Below are 7,127 nucleotides of genomic sequence, written 5' to 3' on the forward strand. Positions count from 1 at the left end.
GACTCTTCAGAGTTTCTACCGCTATAGTCAAAGTAGATGTAAAAGTTAATACAATTACCCAAGTAATTAAGGCGATTATATTTTCTTTTCCCCTTATATAACTTATGTGTAGCTTTGTCCTCTATCAGATTATAAACTCCGTGAAGTTAGAAATCTCACTCTTGAGTTTCAAGAATTGCCTCTCCTGAACTGTGTCTTAGTAGATACTCATTTGGTTGATTATTGTCAGCTGGATCCTGCAGAATGAACAGACTCCAGAGATGATCAGTTACTTTCCTTCTCGGTAGCTTTTTCGAGTGTCTCAGTGCCCATTTACCAGAATCCCCTCCGAAGGACTGGTCCAATATGGAAGAGCCCAGGGTGGAGAGGGTGTACTGCTGAAACAAGAGAGGTCTAAGGCATACCATTAGCTTTTTTTAAAAAAACTTTACTCTGCTTTAAAATCATCTTGGACCCTTTTTAAAGGAAGATTTCTAGGCTTGCCCCCAGATGTTCTGATTCAATGTTCCTGAATTATAGCCCAGAAATACACATTTTATTTTATGTATTTTTTTTTTTGTATTGAGATATAACTGACATACAACATTATATAAGTTTCAGGTATATAGCATAATAATTTGATATTTGTATATATTGCAAAATGACCACAATAAGTCTAGGTATCATATATATATGTTATAAAATGTATTAGGGAGAATACTGAGATTTTGCTACATAAATAGCTATAGAATGGGATGGGATGACTGAAGGGAGCAGCTGTTGTCTCCCTCTGCACAGGTCCTAGGAACTCATGGGCAGGGGAATTGGGTGGGGGTGGGGGGATTGTGGTCATGACCAGAGGGAGAGAGGTTCCCCTGTATACTATCTGAAAAGAGAAAAAGGGAGAAAGGGAGACTAACAGCTGTTGACTGTCAGCTAGGCAGCTCCAGCAGACAGGGTGTCCAGGGTCAGCAGGACCAAGCTCCAACTGGTCAGCATCTTCCCTTCCTCCCTTCAAACCAGTACTTGTCAGATGTCCCACAAAGGACACTCTCCAGGCTGACAGTAGCAGTCACTTTTGTACCACCCTGTGGTCACTCCAACAGGTGTCTGGCACCTTGAGCTTCTTCGATCTCATTCATGTCCATCAGCTTTCCCTGCACCTTCTTGAACTCATTCCCACTCAGGAATACAGGGGCCATCCGCTACTCATTGGGTGGCTGAATGGAGACGTGGAACTGTTGGGTTTGGATTCACAGCTGGAAGTTGAGCACCTAGGTTGAGTCACAGAAATTAAAGACCGTGACAGCAGTGACAAATTCTCTGGGTGCTAGGGACTCAATTTCAGGGTGCTGATGCCAGAAGACAGTTTAAGGGGGACCCCATGCAGGCCCCTGATGGGGGTATTGCAGCTCTTGGAGAAGCGGGTTGCACAGATACAATGTGGGGCCCCTGGAGACAAAGGTGGGCTGCTGAAGGTCTAGTCCACAGCCAGCCGCTCACCAGCTACAAAGGCAGCAGCTCCTGCCTTCCAACGCTGACACTGGAAGGGCAGCAAGGGCATCAGGGGAGAGTCTTTGAATGTCAGGCCCTCCAGGTCAGCAGCCAGACAGGTGAACACAACCATGGTGGGAGACACAGGCTGGACAGTGGGAGGGGGAAGTCCTCTAGATCAAACAAAGACATTTCTTTGGCTACAGGAGTACATATCCACTGGGAGGTTTTTTGTTTTGTTTTGTTTTTGTTTTGTTTGTTTTCCTTCTTCTTCTTTTCCGGAGGCAGGTTCCTCCTGCTCTTCCTCGGGATCCAATGTCATCTCAAACTCTGTTGAGCTACAGCTGGTATCTCTGCCCTCATCCAAAGACAAGCCTTCTCCTTGTCCTTCTGGCACCTTCTTCATCTTCCTCCTCACTGTGTTCATTCTCACTCCCTCTCCCTTTCTCCTCACCCTCATCTTGGTCTTCATTATTGGACTCACTGCTGGAGTCTTCAGCTGCTCTAGCTGCTGCTCTCACTGACTGACTCAGTCTTGAACTCTGGGAGTCTATCTGTGGACTCTGTGGGGCCTGACTCCTCTTCTTCTCCTTCCTCTTCTTCCATTTTGAGCACTTGGTCCATTTAGGTACCTCCACGTTGCATGCAGATGTGTTTGGATCTTCCTCTGACCAGTTTGGACTGGGTAGCCTGTGGCCTTGGCATTTAATGGGTGGGATAGTGAGCCCAGCTGGAAGTGGTCTGGTCTTTGAAGGATGACTGCAAGCCTAGGGCTGGTTTGGGTGCCAGGAAGAGCTTCTTGGCATGGTGGCTGAGGGCTCCACCCTACTCTGAAGAGAGGATAAACTGCCAGGTGAAGTGTGCTAGGTCACAGATATCACAGTTCTGGAGGGACTTGGTCAGATTTAGCATATCCTGGGTCAACAGCTTGGTCTGCTTAGGGTTGGTCAGTTAGAGCTTGGCCACCAGGTTGATGACCTGCAGTTTGTGGATGTCTTGCTCTGCTGTGAGGGATTTGGCCATTTTCCCCAGGACATCAGGTGAATACTGGAGACATGCTCACTGTACTCACCAATGAGCCACAGGATGCTGGCTCAGGCCATGAGCACTTAGGTGTTATCTGTGAGCTTTGCCAGCTTAAGACCTCCTCATGCTGTGGGGCTGCATCTGCAACAGCTTCTTAATGATGACCACTGACTCTGATGAATAGTTCATCACAGTGAAACAGTAGCTACACCAGGCCAGTGAGGCAGGTGTCACAGACTCGTCCTATGTTAGTTGCACAGCATCCAGTGGCCTGGATCATGGTGCCATAAAGTCCTTGTCCATGCTGTGAATATAGGTCTGGAATTTCTGTAGGACAGTAAGGATTCTAGTTTCATTAACTAGGTTGTTCAGCACTTCCAGCTTTAGGGTTTGGATCTGGGTGGAGTTGATTGATCTGATATAGAGGCTCTTCAGGTAGAATTGAAACACACTGGATGCTCAGTGGACATGGTGGCCACATACTGAACCTCATTGTAGAGAGGACAGGGTCAGAGGTACTGGGAACTTGGGCTGGGGCAAAGGGTGCTAGGTGTGGGGAAGAGAGGTGGCCCAAATAGAATGGAGGAGAAAACAAGTTGGAGGAGGGCAACAGTAGGAAGAGGGCAGGACTGGGGTCAGTGCCCGGGTACGTGGGCCAGGATAGAGAGGCTGGATCTAGGCCCAGCATCCTGGAGAAGCCTTTTTTTTTTTTTTTTTCTTTTGACCACAAAATATTTTATTTAACAATTTGCATTTTGGAAAAACAGAAACTCCTGCCTCAGAGGAAGCTTTTTGAATCAAAAGTCCCTGGCAATTGTGACAGAGAACAGTGGGCAGGGCTGGACTGGAAGAAGCTGAGGGGAGCCAGGAGGGTCTCACGTCACAGGAATCACAAGTGCTGGCCAAGGATACAAGAGACTGCACCAACGAGGCCAGGCCTTCAAAGTGACGAGAATAAATGAATCCGGTCATACGAGCCTCTAGAACATTTTGGAAAACATTCTGTGGGTCTTTCCTAGATGATCAAGTGAATCAGAAAAATGGAAAGACCTGTGCTAATGACACATTCACAGTTTCTACGCTTAAATTTAAAACACCAAGCAAACTATGTTCTCCCAGCAGAACATACAGAAATTATCATCTAATGATTTTTTAAAGATTTATTTATTTATTTGAGAGAGCGCGTGCGCGCACGTGTGCGTACGTGTGCGTAGGCGAGCACTTGTGCGCACCAGCTGTGGCCGGGGGCGGGGGCGGGGGCGGGTAGGTAGGGACTGAGGGAGAGGAGAGACTCTTCAAGCAGGTTCCCCATTAAGCACAGAGCCAGAGGCTGGGCTCCATCTCCCTACCCTGATACCAGGGCCTGAGCCGAAACCAAGAGCGAGACAACCGACTGAGCCACCCAGGCGCCCCTCCTAATGATTTTTATAAATATTTAAACCCTTCTTCAGTCTGTTCAGACTTAAGAATGTAACTAGTTTTTTTTCTTAAGATTTTTTTTTTATTTATTTGACAGAGAGAGACACAGCGAGAGAGGGAACACAAGCAGGGGGAGAGGAAGAGGGAGAAGCGGGCCGCCGCGGAGCAGGGAGCCCAATGCAGGGCTGGATCCCAGGAGACCTGAGCCGAAGGCAGACACTTAATGACTGAGCTACAAAGAATGTAATTCTAGTTTTAAGAACAGTCTACAAAGCCTCAAAAGTCCACTAAGAGAAGTTTTCCTTTGCACTTTAATTTACGGCTAATAATCAACCTATCAGCTAACGAAGAGCTGAGGGTGAAAGGAATTCCCCGTATGTAGATGATGGGTGGCACCTGGCGGGGGGAGGAGCCTACAGTTAAAAGATGGTGGCCAGCTGCTAGAGCAGGGCGGAAGGCGGGCGTGGAGGTGCTGTCTGCCTGCCAGCATCCCCTAAATGTGTCTTAAATTAGATGCCTGCCCTCCTCAGGCCGATGCTTTCAGATTAGCAAATGAGCGTCTTTCACAGAAGGTCTGGACACCTCGGGAACTGCTGTCTCTGCGCTGAGCCTTGGGGCGGGTGAGTCCACGGTTCTCAGATTGTTACCTAGCCTTGTGAATCTCGGCACCTGGAGCCCTCCTGGTTTTCAAAAGTGAGATGTTTTGGGGCTTCTCCCTCAGCTGCAGGTCTTAAAAGTTGGGGCGACTGGTGTGGGGTTCAAACCCTTTGCATTCAGGGAGAAACTCCTGGTTTTGAGTTCCGCTGGGACTGTAGGTGGCTATGGACGCCAGGGGGTGGGTGGGGGTGGGCGGCCTGTGGTGAGACTGTGCCTCAGACTCTCCTACCTGCTTCTGTGTGGGCCTTCTTTCATGGGATATGCAGGGGTTGCTCACACAAGGTTTTAGGTTTTTTTTTTCAGAGGAAGTTGTTCTATATCTAGACGCAGATTTGGTTTGTCGGTGGGATGAAGTGAGTTGAGGTTCTTTTTACGTTGCCGACTTGAACCCAGTCAAGTTCTGGAGGCTGGAAGCCCTAGAGCAAGGTGCTGGCATGGTTGGGTGAGGGCCCTACACATTTTAAACGAGCGTTAACTATTCTTTTACAAATGGGTGGCAATGTGGAGAACAAAGGCAAAAGAAATACAGAAAAAAATTAAATTTCCTTACAATTTACAGCCCATTGACGAGTACTTGAGACAGCAAAGTGACCTTCCTCAAGGAGCTTTACTATCTCCATGTTAATACTTTGCTAGAAGAAAAGGCAACCTTAGCTTGACATTAGCCACACCTCCAGGATCCTGTGTGGTTTTTAACATATGAAATCCCTTTGGAAGCCTCCTTTATCTCTACCCTTCGCCCCCACTCCCCCAAGATATATGTTAGCGACTATCCTCCAAACATGTGGTCCACTGATAACGCATCTAAAAAGGGTCTCATGACTAAGGTTTTAGTAGGCAGCAGTAAATGACCTTATCCTAATAATAGCTAGCCCCTCAAGGTTCTGAAAACCTTGCTTCCAAATTCTTTGAGACTTAGGCTCTCCTGACTCCTTCCCAACTTGAAAGTCTATAATCAGTCACTCCTCACAACCCCAGTGCAGCTCATTCTGCCCACGGGGCCTGTCCCTATGCTTTAATAAAACCACCTGTTTAGGGCACCTGGGTGGCTCAGTGGGTTAAGCTTCTGACTCTTGGTTTTGCTCAGGTAATGATCTCAGGGTCATGAGATAGAGCCCTGTGGGTAAGGAGTTTGCTAAAGACTCTTTCTCCCCCCCTCCTCTGCTTCTCCCCTGCTTGAGCTCTCTCTCAAGTAAATAAATAAAATCATAAAAAAAAAACCCCACCTTTTTTTTGCACCGAGGATGTTTCAAGAATTCCTTCTTGACCTTTTGCTCCCAGACCCCAACATTTCAAATCATAATGTTTGTATTCTACCCCTCTGGTGCCAACTTACTAATTTACTGTATATCCATCTACCCATATATCTGCACATAACTCTGGAATATCACTTCTTCTACCTCTCCTGCCCGCACTTAATAGCTCAGATCTTTCTCCTTCCTCTCTGAAGTTAGTAGAGAGAAAGCAGGGGGTGATCTTGCTCAGGCAATCTTGGAAAACAGCAAAATAGGACTATTAATGTGATGTTTTAGTTCTGGCTCCACAGAATTTTCCTTGAAGTATTGTTCCATCTCCAGATTGACACCTGACTCCCATCACCGTAACAATTCATGTCCCCTTAAAAATATTCAGGCATAATCTGAAGAAGTAAACAGGATTATCACTGGCGTCTCGTCTCAAAAGCTATGTCTTGTTGTGAGTTTTGGCATGTATTAACGCTCCAACAACCTGTGTAAGGGTCTAGAGGCAGAGGGCTTTTTCACCAGCTTGGTACTGGAATGATAGAAAACACACATAGCAAATAAGGTAGAGTTAACAAACAAAAACCAATTATGTTCAAAATATAGCAACTGTATGTTTGCATGTATTTGTAAACGCTTAGGGACATTTTTTTTTTTTTTCCTCTCGGAAAACATACCCTGAACTTTCCTGGGCCTTCCCCAGGGAAGGGAAGTAGGATTTGGGAATAGTCATCTGGCCTTTATTATTTTAATAGTTTTCTGTTAGTGTCATTATTTCAAAATTTAGGTTGCTTTCATTTTGTTTTGGAATTGTCACATGTTCCAGTACATCCTGAATATATATTTTTAAAGTTGGCAATGGTAATAAGTTTAAAAATAGTTTACCTTTTTGTATACAAATAACAATAGGAGATTTATAACAAGAAATGTCTCCAGCATAAAAATTTTTTTTTAAATAAACAGGTTACAGGAAGAAGACTGGTTGCAATGAGAGATTATCTGTCCATTAAGGTGTGTATTAGGCAGAATTCATTCCAGTTAAAATGAAGCATTTAAGCCTCTTTCACGAATTTATCTATAGAAATTTCCTGGGAGCATTTTGGAAGAGGGTTTTTTTCCCCCAGTGTCTCACCTGGAAGGAGGTGAGGTAGCTCTTGTCTGAAGTACAGCATCTCTGAAAAGACCCAGAGTTATGTACAGATACATGGATAGATGGATGTATTAGTATATTGTTATGAAACCATCTTGACAGATGTAAGGCTACAAACATACATATATACATACACACATGACATAGCATGGTATCGACTT

At 45.6% G+C, this 7,127-nt stretch overlaps 1 pseudogene; it reads right to left on the reverse strand.

Annotated features, from left to right (window-relative positions):
* Positions 1-894: 894 nt before the first annotated feature.
* On the reverse strand, positions 895-5,195 carry LOC110594155 (annotated as a pseudogene).
* Between the last annotated feature and the right edge of the window lie 1,932 nt (positions 5,196-7,127).

The sequence above is a fragment of the Neomonachus schauinslandi genome, chromosome 16, assembly GCF_002201575.2.
Source record: "Neomonachus schauinslandi chromosome 16, ASM220157v2, whole genome shotgun sequence".
NCBI lineage: Eukaryota > Metazoa > Chordata > Mammalia > Carnivora > Phocidae > Neomonachus > Neomonachus schauinslandi.